At 47.4% G+C, this 12757-nt stretch overlaps 1 long non-coding RNA gene across 1 annotated transcript; it reads right to left on the bottom strand.

Moving 5' to 3' along the window:
• Positions 1-8092: 8092 nt before the first annotated feature.
• LOC139249350 (uncharacterized) lies at positions 8093-10255 on the bottom strand. The gene is made up of 3 exons (XR_011591135.1): positions 10139-10255; positions 8413-8630; positions 8093-8251 (listed from the first exon to the last, which is right to left on the bottom strand). It is a non-coding gene; the product is annotated as an uncharacterized lncRNA (long non-coding RNA).
• Between the last annotated feature and the right edge of the window lie 2502 nt (positions 10256-12757).

Below are 12757 nucleotides of genomic sequence, written 5' to 3'. Positions count from 1 at the left end.
AATTAGCAAAGTGGCAAAAAGCTGCTAAGTAGTTAAAAACTACACAATGATTGTAGAACTGAACCCAGCCAGAGTCAGACCTTCAGGGGAGGGGAACCATTGAGTGTAGAACTGAACCCAGCCAGAGTCAGCACCTTCAGGGGAGGAGAGGGAGGGGAACCAGTGAGTGTAGAACTGAATCCAGCCAGAGTCAGACCTTCAGGGGAGGAGAGGGAGGGGAACCAGTGAGTGTAGAACTGAACCCAGCCAGAGTCAGCACCTTCAGGGGAGGAGAGGGAGGGGAACCAGTGAGTGTAGAACTGAATCCAGCCAGAGTCAGACCTTCAGGGGAGGAGAGGGAGGGGAACCAGTGAGTGTAGAACTGAACCCAGCCAGAGTCAGCACCTTCAGGGGAGGAGAGGGAGACGAACCAGTGAGTGTAGAACTGAACCCAGCCAGAGTCAGCACCTTCAGGGGAGGAGAGGGAGGCGAACCAGTGAGTGTAGAACTGACCCAGCCAGAATTGGTGATTATAATTGGGAGCGGAGGACAAGCTACCTTCAGACGAGCGTTGTGTTTGAATTTCAGGACAGGGAGGGGGAAGAGTGTATGGGGCAGGGATTTATAGCTTTGCAAGAACAAGAGAGGAAAGAATGTTCCATAGAATCTAGAATCGTCTGTTGTGTATTTCTATCCCGTACTTGCAGTAATGATTTTTGTAAACTCCTTTTCTAGAGTATCAAAAGGGGAGGATTTGCAGACGGGAAACTCAAACTAAACATCACGTCAAGATCTGATGGAATCACTCGATTTCTCAGGTCCTGAATTTCATCGGCCTTTGAAAGTGGAAGGAGAAAAGTTTGTCTGTTCTGTCTGTGGGAACAGATTTCAAACATCAGTGTGACTGGAAAAGCACTGAGACACACACACACCCGAGTGAGAGTGTTCCAGTGCACTGCCTGTGGAAAGAGCTTTAACCAGTTGCACAGACTGGCAGAACATCGCAGCATTCACAGCGGGGAGAAACCGTACACGTGTTCTGTGTGTGGACAAGGCTTCAACTGATCGTCCAACCTGGAGAGACACAAGGACACCCGCACCATGGAGAAACCATGGGAATGTGGAGACTGTGGGAAGGGATTCAATTACCCGTGTCAGCTGGAAGTACATCAGCACAGTCACACTGGGAAGAGGCCATTCACTTGCTCGGAGTGTGGGAAGGGCTTCACTCTGTCATCCAACCTGCTGATACACCAGCGAGTTCATACTGAGGAGAGGTCGTTCACCTGCTCCGAGTGTGGGAAGGGATTCACTCTGTCATCCCGTCTTCTAACTCACCAGCAAGTTCATACTGGGGAGAGGCCGTTCACCTGCTCCAAATGTGGGAAGGGCTTCACTGCCTCATCCCACCTGCTGAGACACTAGCGAGTTCACACTGGAGAGAGACCATTCACCTGCTTTGAGTGTGGGAAGGGATTCACTCGATCATCCAGGCTGCTGATACACCAGCGAGTTCACAAGTGACTGCAGGGTTTGGATTCTGCTGTTGTCCCAGACTGAATCGTGTCCATTCCTACAGTTGGGCTTTCTTTCTGCTGATATTAATTACCCCTGTAACTGGGATGGAGTTTAATATTAGGGATATTTGACCAATTAATCAATGGGAAAAGGGCAAGATAAAAAATAATGCTGATTGTGTTTGCATCCATACTTCACTCTTTAAAAAACATAAGAAATAGGAGCAGGAGTAGGCCATTGGCCACTCGAACCTGGTCCGCCATTTAATAAGATCATGGCTGATCTGATCTTGGGCACAGCTCCACTTGCCTGCCTGCTCCCCATAACCCTTCACTCTCTTATTGCTCAAAAATCTGGCTGTCTCCACTTTAAATATATTCAATGACCCAGCCTCCACAGCTCTCTGGGATAGTGAAAGATTCACAACCCTCAGAGAGAAGAAATTTCTCCTCATCTCAGTTCTAAATCAGCGACCCCTTATTCTTAAACTATGCCCCTAATTCTAGATTCCCCCACGAGTGGAAACAACCTCTGCATCTACCTTGTCGAGTCCCCTCAGTATCATATTTTAATAAGATCACCTCTGATTCTTCTGAACTCCAATGTGTGTAGGTCCAACCTGCTCAACCTATCCCCATAAGTCAACCCCTTCATCTCAGGAATCAAACTAGTGAAGCTTCTCCAATGCAAGTATATTCCTCCTTAAATAAGGAGATCAAAACTGTACGCAGTACTCTAGGTGTGGCCTCACCAATACCCTGTACAGTTATAGCAGGACTTCCCTGCTTTTATACTCCATCCCCCTTGCAATAAAGGCCCACATTTCTGTTGGCTTCATAATTACTTGCTGAACCTGCAGACTAACTTTTTGTGTTTCACACACAAGGACACTGAGGTCCCTCTGTACTGCAGCATTTTGTAATATCTCTCTATTTGAATAATAAATTGTATTTTTATTTTTCCTGCCAAAGTGGATAACCTTGCACTTTCCCACATTATACTCAATCTGCCAAATATTAGCCCACTCACTGAGCCTGTCTACATCCATTTGCAAATTCTTTGTGTCCTCCTTCAATTTGCTTTCCCATCCATCTTTGTATCATCAGCAAACTTGGCCACATTACACTCTGTCCCTTCATCCAAGTCATTATTATAGATTGTAAATAGTTGAGGCCCCAGCACCGATCCCTGCGGCACCCCACTAGTCACCGTTTGTCAACCGGAAAATTACCCATTTATCCTGATTCTCTGTCTTTTGTTAGTTAGCCAATCCTCTATCCATGCTAATATATTACTTCCAACCCCGTGAACTTTTATCGTGCAGTCACCTGTTATATGGTACCTTATCGAAAGCCTCTTGGAAATCCAAATACACCACATCCACTGGTTCCCCCTTATCCACCCTGCTCATTACATCCTCCGAGAACTCCAGCAAATTTGTCAAACATGATTTCCCTTTCATAAAACCATGCTGACTCTGCTTGTCTGTATTATGCTTTTCCAAATGTTCTGCTATTGTTTCCTTAACAATGAGCTCCAGCTTTTCCCAGCAACAGGTGTTAGGGTACCTAGACTATAAGTTTCCTGTTTTCTATCTCCCTCCCTTTTTAAATAGAAATGTTACATTTGTGGTTTTCCAAACCGCTGAGATCTCTCCACAATCCAGGGAGATTTGGCAGATTTCATCCAATGCATCCACTATCTCTGCAGCCACTTCTTTTAAGACCCGAGGATGCAGGCTACCAAGGGATTTGTCCAGCTTTGGTCCAGGGACTTGTCCACCTTTAGTCCCATTATTTTTACAGAGTACTTCTTCTTTAGTGATAGTAAATGTTTTAAGTTCCTCCCTCCCTACAGCCCATTGATTATCTATTATTGAGATGTATTGAGTATCTTCTACCGTGAAGACTGATACAAAATATCAAAAGGGTTTTAAATCTGCAACAAATGGAGCTAAAGTTTGTTAATTAATTGATAATAAAATGAATTGAATCTGCAGGTTTTGGATTTCTCTGGGATGGAGCCGGACATGATGTGCCTTGAAATACCGCCGTTGGCCAGTAGATGACGCTGTCCCTCCAATTAATTCGGCCTGATTGGAGCGTGACTTCCCCCTAGAGCAGGAGGAATGAGGGCAGATCCAGGTCAGACACTGAACAGACTGCATCCCACAGGGACATCACACACTGCCCCCTCCCTGGGGCAGCTCAGGGTCAGACACTGAACATACTGCACACTATAGGTGATGCACGAACTGCCCTGTTTTTGGGAGAGTCGCTGCTGGAGGGTCCCCAGACAGAAGGAGAACTTCTCCAAAACTTCTGGTCATGAATCCTGAGTCAGATTGATGCCGAGTCCCCACATTCTGCGCTGCAGCCTGAGAAGCCACAGAGACCACGTGGGACGTCAAGGACCCTGGAGAAGCCCCCAGAGTCTTGGCCCACAGACCTGGGACACTGGATCTCCACACGGGGGGGAGCGATCCCTCAGCCCACCCCCCAGATACCCCAGAGCCTTGGCCCACAGACTGGGACACTGGCTCTCCACATGGGGGGAGCGATCCCTCAGCCCATCCCCCAGACACCCCAGCTTTTGGCCCACAGACCTGGGACACTGGATCTCCACACAGGGGGAGCGATCACTCTGCCAATCCAGAGCACCCCCCTCCCCCCCCACCATGTTAGCTGCACTGTCACTGAGCTGCAGGGAGTTACATTTATCCACAGCAGCTCTCCTCCCCTGAAGATGCTGACTCTGGCTGGGTGCAGAAATACACAGCAATCATCTTTCCTTCCCACAACACACTCAGGAAATGTGCCCCACTTACCGGGCACTGTACAGGACTGGAGCAGACAACGCCTCCCTCAATTGTCCTGGTCCCAGACTGACCCAGACACCCCCCTCACCCTTCCCTGTCCCAGACTGACCCAGACACCCCCCCTCACCCTCTCCTGCCCCAGACTGACCCAGACACCTCTCACCCCCCCTGTCTCAGACTGAACCACCCCTGCAGCCTCTCTTTGTCTCTCTCCTCCAAAAAGGAGGGACATATAAGAACATAAGAAATCGGAGCAGGAGTATGCCCTTTGGCCCCTCGAGCCTGCTCCGCCATTCAAGAAGATCATGGCTGATCTGATCATGGAGTCAGCTCCACTTCCCCGCCCGCTCCCCATAACCCTTTACTTCCTTATCACTCAAAAATCTGTCTATCTCTGCCTTAAATATATTCAATGACCCAGCCTCCACAGCTCTCTGGGGCAGAGAATTCCACAGATTCATGACCCTCAGAGAAGAAATTTCTCCTTATCTCAGTTTTAAATGGGCGGCCCCTTATTCTGATACTATGTCCCCTATTTTTAGTTTCCCCTATCAGTGGAAACATCCTCTCTGCAGCCACCTTGTCGAGCCCCCTCATTATCTTATATGTTTCAATAAGATCACCTCTCATTCTTCTGAACTCCAATTTGTACAGAATGTGCAGAGGCCCAATACACTCAACCAATCCTCATAAGTCAACCGCCTCATCTCCGGCATTAAGCTCGTGAACAGCCTCCAATGCAAGTATATCCTTCCTTAAATACTGTGCATAGTCCTCCAGGTGTGGCCTCACCTATACCCTGTACAGTTGTAGCAGGACTTCTCTGCTTTTATACTCTAGCCCCCTTGCAATAAAGGCCAACATTCCATTTGCCTTCCTGATCACTTGCTGTACCTGCATACTAACTTTTTGTGTTCCAGAGCCTCAATATCACCCACCATGTGAGGAGACCAAAACTGGACACAGTATTCCAAGTGCAGCATGACTAAGGTGTTGTATCAGGACAAAACAGTATGCCTCGTCTTATACTCCATTGTCCTATGGATACACCCAACACCCTATTTGCTCTAGCTATCGCTGCACAGCATTGCTCATGTACCTTTAAGGATGTATGCACTAGAATGCCCAAATCTCTTTCTATCTCCACCATCTTTAATGCCTTTCCCGAGAGGGTTTACGAATGTTGAGCATTTGCCCTGCCCACATGCATACCACTGAACTTATCTAAGTTATACATCGTTTTCCAGTCATGAGACCAGACTCCCAACACCTTAAGATCTGCCTGAATCAGACGAGCCTCTTCCACAGTTCTAGCACTTGCACAGATCTTGGTATCATTTCCAAATTTGCAAACTGTGCCCCCAACCCCAAAATCCAGATCCTTAATATAATTAGTGAAAAGCAACGGTCCCAGCACTGATCCCTGCGGGACACCACTGGTGACTGTCTCCAAACAGATCCAAATCCATCTATAACTGCTCTTTACCTGCATCTTGCCAGCCAGATCTGAATCCAGCTCAGTATATTTCCACTAATACCAGAGGCTCCCATCTCACAGAGAAGCTTCTTGTGTGGTATCCTGTCAAAAGCTTTTTGAAAATCTAAGTAGACAATGTCTACTGGGCTTCCCTCATCCACCAACTTTGTAACTTTTTCAAAAAATATAATTAAAATTGTGAGACATGAAGTCTTTTTTTATGAAGCCATATTGGGTGTCCCCAATATGTCCCTCCCTATCCAAGTATTCATATATTGCATCCCTTATGATTCAAGCATCTTACCTATTGCTGATATTAAACTGATGGGCCTATAGTTACCTGGGTCTGCCTTGTCACAATTTTTTTAAATGGGGACTACCTTAGCCTCCTTCCAGTCTCTAGGAACCATTCCAGATTGCAGTGAGCTATTTAAAATACAGGCCAGGGGCTCGCACAGCACATGTCCCATCTCCCGGAGGACCCTCGGGTGGGTATTATCCGGCCCTGCTGCTCGATCTATTTTCAAGTTCTTAATTTTTTCTAAAGCAATCTGCTTATATAAGTTAATGTTACTGATAAAACTAGTATTATTAAATTCTAATATTTGAGCATGATCTTCAAGGGTGAAGACTGATGCAAAGTACTCATTTAATATTTCCGCCATACTCAGTGAGTCCTTTGTAACCTGTCCTTGAACACCCTTCAGTGGCCCAAAACAGTCTTTGATAGTTCTCTGACTCTTCACATAACTCAAAAAGCTCTTCCCATGACTGCCACAGTTGTCCACAATCCTTTTTCCCATTAGCCTTTTTGCTGATCGAATAGCTGCCTTCGATTTCTTTGGTTGTTCCTTGTATTCACCCTATTTATTTGAGTGTTAAATGATTTAATTTATAGAGACATTTCTGTTTATATCTGATTTGTCTTTGTACAGAGCCAGTCGGCCACCTTGGCTTTTTCTTACAACATTCCCTTCTTTTGATTTTGGCTACATGTTGGTTTTCCACATTTTTAATCTTATTCTTAACAACTTATATTCAACATCGGTCGCATCAGCACCGAGGGGGGTTGGCCAATTTACCTGTTGCAAGTCCTCTGCCATTTTGGAGAAGTTTGCCCTTCTGAAATGTGGTGCGAGTTGCAGGTTCTCAGTCCCTTTAGTTCTACTAATCAATTGGAACCCTATAATATTAAGGAGAAACTTCTTCACCCAGAGAGTGGTGAATCTGTGGAATTCTCTACCACAGAAAGTTGTTGAGGCCAATTCACTAAATATATTCAAAAAGGAGTTAGATGTAGTCCTTACTACTAGGGGGATCAAGGGGTATGGCGAGAAAGCAGGAATGGGGTACTGAAGTTGCATGTTCAGCCATGAACTCATTGAATGGCGGTGCAGGCTCGAAGGGCCGAATGGCCTACTCCTGCACCTATTTTCTATGTTTCTATGTATTCACTGTTGTTCACAGATGTTCACCCACGTGGAGGCCTGATACATGGTCAGGCTCACTACTAAACACCAGATCCAATATATGATTATTGCAAGTTACTTTATTAACATGTTGAGTCAGGAAACAGTCTTGTATATTTTCAATAAATATTTCAGCTGCAATTCCCCCCACCAGCAGGTAAACCATCATGCTACTAAATGCCAGAAAAATTGAAATCACCCACCAGACAAAGGTGGCATTTTATATTAAAACCATGAGTGATATGTTTCCATAATAACTCATCACATTCAAGTGTCTGACCCGGGGGCCTCTAACAATTACTGATAATTAATCCCTGTCCGTGAGCTTGGTCCACTTGAACCCAGATAGCTTCAGCTGTACCTGATGAGGCAATATCAAGTCTCTCTCTAACTGTTAGATTCTTACTGATCAAAATAGCAATCCCACCTCCCCTTTGACCTGCTCTATTCTTTCTGAACCCCTTTCGGTGAATGTCTGTGCATTCATTGTCATGTCTCAGAAATGTACAATATGTCTAAGCTCTCCAACACAGCAGAGGATTGCAATTCTAACACTTTGCTTCTAACACCTTGCATTAACATGAAAGCAATTTAAAGATCTCCCATCTATTTCCTAAAGTTATTAATTCTTGTTTGCTTCCTGCCTGGTTCATCTTCATGCTTAGTATCGATGTAATTATTATGTGCAGTAAGGCTAACTTTGAACTTATTGACACTATCCCCGAGCTGAGTTAGTTTAAATGTTTTCTCAAAGCATGCTCAACAGCCTCTGCCAGCCTTTTAGCTCCCAAGAAGTTAAGATGGAGACTGAAACAACTTACCTTGTCCAGCAAACACCTCCCAATTATTGATGAAGTGAAGCTTCTTTTTGCAGAGGTCCCGAAGCCAGATGTTGAACCCTATGATTCGGCTATTCCTCTCCATCGATCTGGACATGACTGGGAATAGCTACTACCCTTGCACCCTTTTGCTGAAGGACATCTAGGAATCCTGCAAAACAAATGGACTTCTATCCATGATTTCATTAGTTCCAATATGTAAACCTATTACAGTATCTTAACACTCAACTTTCATTAGTTCCTCCACACAATCCTGGAGATCAGCTACCTTGGCCCCTGGAAAACAGAAGATTGCTCTTGACAGAGCCTTACCTCTACATAGGGTGCTCTATGTGTGCCTGATGATAGAGTCCCCAATGTGGATTGCCCCTTGCCTCTTGCTATTTGTTGGCTGTTCAAATGATGTCCTCCTGGACGATGCAGCATTCCTCTTATCTTTTCCAAGTTGCTGATGTGAGCATTGAGGTTCGGTGTCACTGGTGCTGACCTCACTGTCTGTTGTGTTCTCCAAATCACAAAGCGGGACATACCTGTTTGAAGTAATAAGAGAATCTAAAGAAATTCTCCCTTTAAATGGGCACAGAGACTCTCTCCCTTTAAACAGCAACAGAAATTATGTGAAACTAAGAAAGAAGCATTGTTGTCCGATTAAAAGTAAACCGGATGCTGGCGCCTGTAAATAGCCGACATCCGACTGAACCGTGACTGCTGAAGCTGTCGTTGTCAGAACCAGGGGGCGAGGACAATGTTTGAGCCGGGGTGCTATGCATGGCGATGACATCAGCATCACGAAGCGCAGCAAAGCGGGGCGCACTGTGTTACCGCCGCCGCAAAACTCCTGCCAAATTTAGCGGGAGGCACTGTTCTCACTGCGTCCAGTCACAAACTCATTTACACCCCGTTATCGCCAAATTTCACCCCCTCTCCCTTTAAACACGGACAGAGATACTGCAAATTTAAACAGGCACAGAGACACCTCAAATCGCTGGAGAAATACCACCAACGATGTCTCCGCAAGATCCTGCAAATCCCCTGGGAGGACCGACGCACCAACATCAGTGTTCTTGATCAGGCCAACATCCCCAGCATTGAAGCACTGACCGCACTCGACCAGCTCCGCTGCGCAGGTCACATCGTCTGCATGCCCGACACAACACTCCCAAAGCAAGCGCTCTACTCGGAGCTCCTTCACGGCAAGCGAGCCCCAGGTGGGCAGAGGAAACATTACATGGACACCCTCAAAGCCTCCCTGATAAAATGCAACATCCCCACTGACACCTGGGAGTCCCTGGCCAAAGACCGCCCTAAGTGGAGGAAGTGCATCTGGGAGGGCGCTGAGCACCTTGAGTCTTGTCACCGAGAGCGTGCAGAAATCAAGTGCAGGCAGCGGAAGGAGCGTGCGGCAAACCTGTCCCACCCTCCCCTTCCCTCAACCTCTGTCTGTCCCACCTGTGACTGACTGTGGTTCTCGTATTGGACTGTTCAGTCACCTGAGAACTCATTTTTAGAATGGAAGCGAGTCTTCCTCGATTCCGAGGGATTGCCTAGGATGATGATGAAACAGGCACAGTGACACTGCCCCTTTAAACAGACACAGAGCCTTAAACTTTGAAGAGAGCCTGCCCCTTTAAGGAGCGCTCCCTATATTTTTTAGATTGATTGATTGGAGCCAAGCCCCGCCCCCGCTTGGCGCGGAGCAGCGCGCGCTGGGTGGGCGAATGGCCCGCGCGGCCTCGCCATTGGCTGCGGGCTGAGTGGCGGCGCGCGGGCGGGTTGGCGGTTGGTGGCGGGCTCCGCTCGCGGCCCGGAATGTTCGGAGAGCCGCAGCGGGTGAGGCGGGGACTTGTGCGCAGGCGCGGGGCCAGCCCATTGTGGAGCTTGTCCGCAGGCGGGCGGCCGGACGTTTCGCAGCCGCAGCGGAGGAGGGAGGAACGGCCCGGGGCGCACCCAGGCTCCCTGCGGACTCACACACTCACTGACACCGCGGGCGGTGTGCCTGGGGAGGGAGGAGCGGCTCTCTGCGGACTCGCACACTCACTGACACCGCGGGCGGCGGCTGCAGGGGAGCTTCGGGCAGGGCCGGGCCTCGGTTACTGGCGGTGGGAGAGAAATGGCGGTTGCTGGGGAGTTCTGCCGCCATCTTTGTGCTGCACGGGGCTTCCTGCTCGTTGCAGGGAGTGAGAGGGGTGTGGCTTGTTCTGACGTCATATTACGGCCCATTGTCCAACTGCAGGGCAGAGAGCATGCGCGGCGGCCATCTTGGTGCAGGGAGTCCGTTAAGTACAGGATGGTGACCAGTGACATGAGCGGCAGCCATCTTGGTGCAGGGAGGCCATCAGGTATAGGATGGTGACCAGTGACATGAATCAAGCTGCAGTAGCTGGGGTGGTTCTCCTTGGAGCAGTAACGGTGCAGGGCAGTTTTTACAGAGGTGGTTACAATCAGGAAGGCTTTCGATTGAGTCAGGGAACAGAGTGGTTCTGCTCACAGAATCAGAGAATGGTTACAGCACGGAAGCTCATTCGGCCCATCGAGCCCATGCCAGCTCCCAGCGAGCCCCCTTTCCCCCTCGCCAATCGCCTTAAATCTGTGGTTTCGGGACTCTTCCGCCAATGGGAACAGTTTCTCTCTGTCTACTCTGTCCAGACCCCTCATGATGATGAACGCCTCTATCAAATCTCCTCTCAACCATCTCTGCTCCAAGGAGAACAGCTCCAGTTTCTCCAGTCTATCCACGTAACTGAAGTCCCTCATCTCGTGAATCATTCTTGTAAATCTTTACTGCACCCTCTTGAAGGCCTTCACATCCTAAAGTGCGGTGCCCAGAATTGGACACAGTACTCCAGTTGAGGCCGAACCAGTGTTTTATAAAGGTTCATTATAGAAACATAGAAAATAGGTACAGGAGTAGGCCATTCGGCCCTTCGAGCCTGCACCGCTATTCAATAAGATCATGGCTGATCATTCCCTCAGTATCCCTTTCCTGCTTGATCTCCATACCCCTTGATATCTTTAGCTGTAAGGGCCATATCTAACTCCCTCTTGAATACATCCAATGAACTGGCATCAACAACTCTATGTGGGAGAATTCCACAGGTTAACAACTCTCTGAGTGAAGAAGTTTCTCCTCATCTCAGTCCTAAATGACCTACCCCTTATCCTAAGACTATGTCCCCTAGTTCTGGACTTCCCCAACGTCGGGAACATTCTTCCTGCATCTAACCTGTCCAGTCCCGTCAGAATATTATACGTTTCTTTGAGATCCCTCTCATCCTTCTAAACTCCAGTTAATAAAGACCCAGTTGATCCAGTCTCTCCTCATATAACATTCTTTGCTTTTGTACTCAGCGCATCTGTGATGCCCAGGATTCTGTAAGCTTTTTTAACTGCTTTCTCAACCTGTCCTGCCATCTTCAGCGATTTATGCACATATACCCACAGGTCTCACTGTTCATGCACCCCCCTTTAGGATTGTACCCTTTAGTTTATATGGTCTCTCCTCATTCATTTAATCATGCTTCTGTAATTTTATTTCTTAACTCAGGTTCACGGCCTCATTTTATTTCTTCCTCTGTGTCCCTCAGCTTAATCTGGCAGCGTAATGTTGGCCAGTGGTGACTGATTGCACTGGGAACCAACAGGAAGAGAGCTCAGAGGCTGGTGAGCTCAGGGATCAGCAAGTTCTGAAACCAATCGTGGTGCTTGAGGGTTGGATCCTGGGTCGGCCTCTCAGGTGAGTCATTGTGAGCCCCTGTAAAACAATTTATCTTTTAAAAGTTAAATCCAAATTTCTTTTGTCAACAAAACAGTTTAACATTTGTCAGTATTTTGTTTCCCTGGTGTTCCTATTCTGAGTTTCAGACACTTTAGTGTCAAGTGGACTAGGTGTTTAAAGATCATTCAATTCTCTCTTTCCATGTTGCTGTTAGTTAAAGGTACAGAGATTGATTTCTGCTCATTAGCATTTGTTGTAGTTAAAGTAACATCCTTCCTGTTGGTAGTGAGTCACATTCTGAGCTGGGTGAGATGGCAGATGCCATCAGCCTTTAAAATACTTATCGTCTTGTTCAAATTTCTCCAGGGCCTCGGCCTTCCCTATCTCTGTAACCTCCTCCAGCCCACCAACTCTCTTAATAGGCTGGGCTTGTTTTCTTTGGAACAGAGGAGGCTGAGTGGATTGCTTAATAAAGTATATAAAATTATGAGCGGTCTAGATAGAGTGGATAGGAAGGACCGATTTCCCTTTGCAGAGGGGTCAACAACCAGGGGGCATAGACTGGTAGCAGGTTTAGAGGCGATTTGAGGGGACATTTCTTCACCCAAAGGATAGTAGGGATCTGGAACTCACTGTCTGAAAGTGTGGTGGAGCAGAAACCCTCACCACCTTTAAAAGGTACTTGGATGTGCACTTGAAGCGCTACGGACCAAGAGCTGGAAAGTGGGATTAGGCTGGCTGAAGCTTGGGCAGGTGGAAAGGTTATCAATAGAAGAACATTTTTGTGCTGGTGATCATAAGAAATAGGAGCAGGAGTGGGGCATTTGGCCCCTTGAGCCTGCTGCTGCATTCAATCAGATCATGGCTGATCTTATCCTGGCCTCAACTCCACTTCCCCACCTGCTCTCATAACCCTTGACTCCCTTATCATTCAAAAATCTG

Source organism: Pristiophorus japonicus, unplaced genomic scaffold, assembly GCF_044704955.1.
Source record: "Pristiophorus japonicus isolate sPriJap1 unplaced genomic scaffold, sPriJap1.hap1 HAP1_SCAFFOLD_3074, whole genome shotgun sequence".
Classification (NCBI taxonomy): Eukaryota; Metazoa; Chordata; class Chondrichthyes; family Pristiophoridae; genus Pristiophorus; species Pristiophorus japonicus.
Note: the sequence above shows the minus strand (reverse complement) of the source record. Positions and strands in the feature narration are given on the sequence as shown.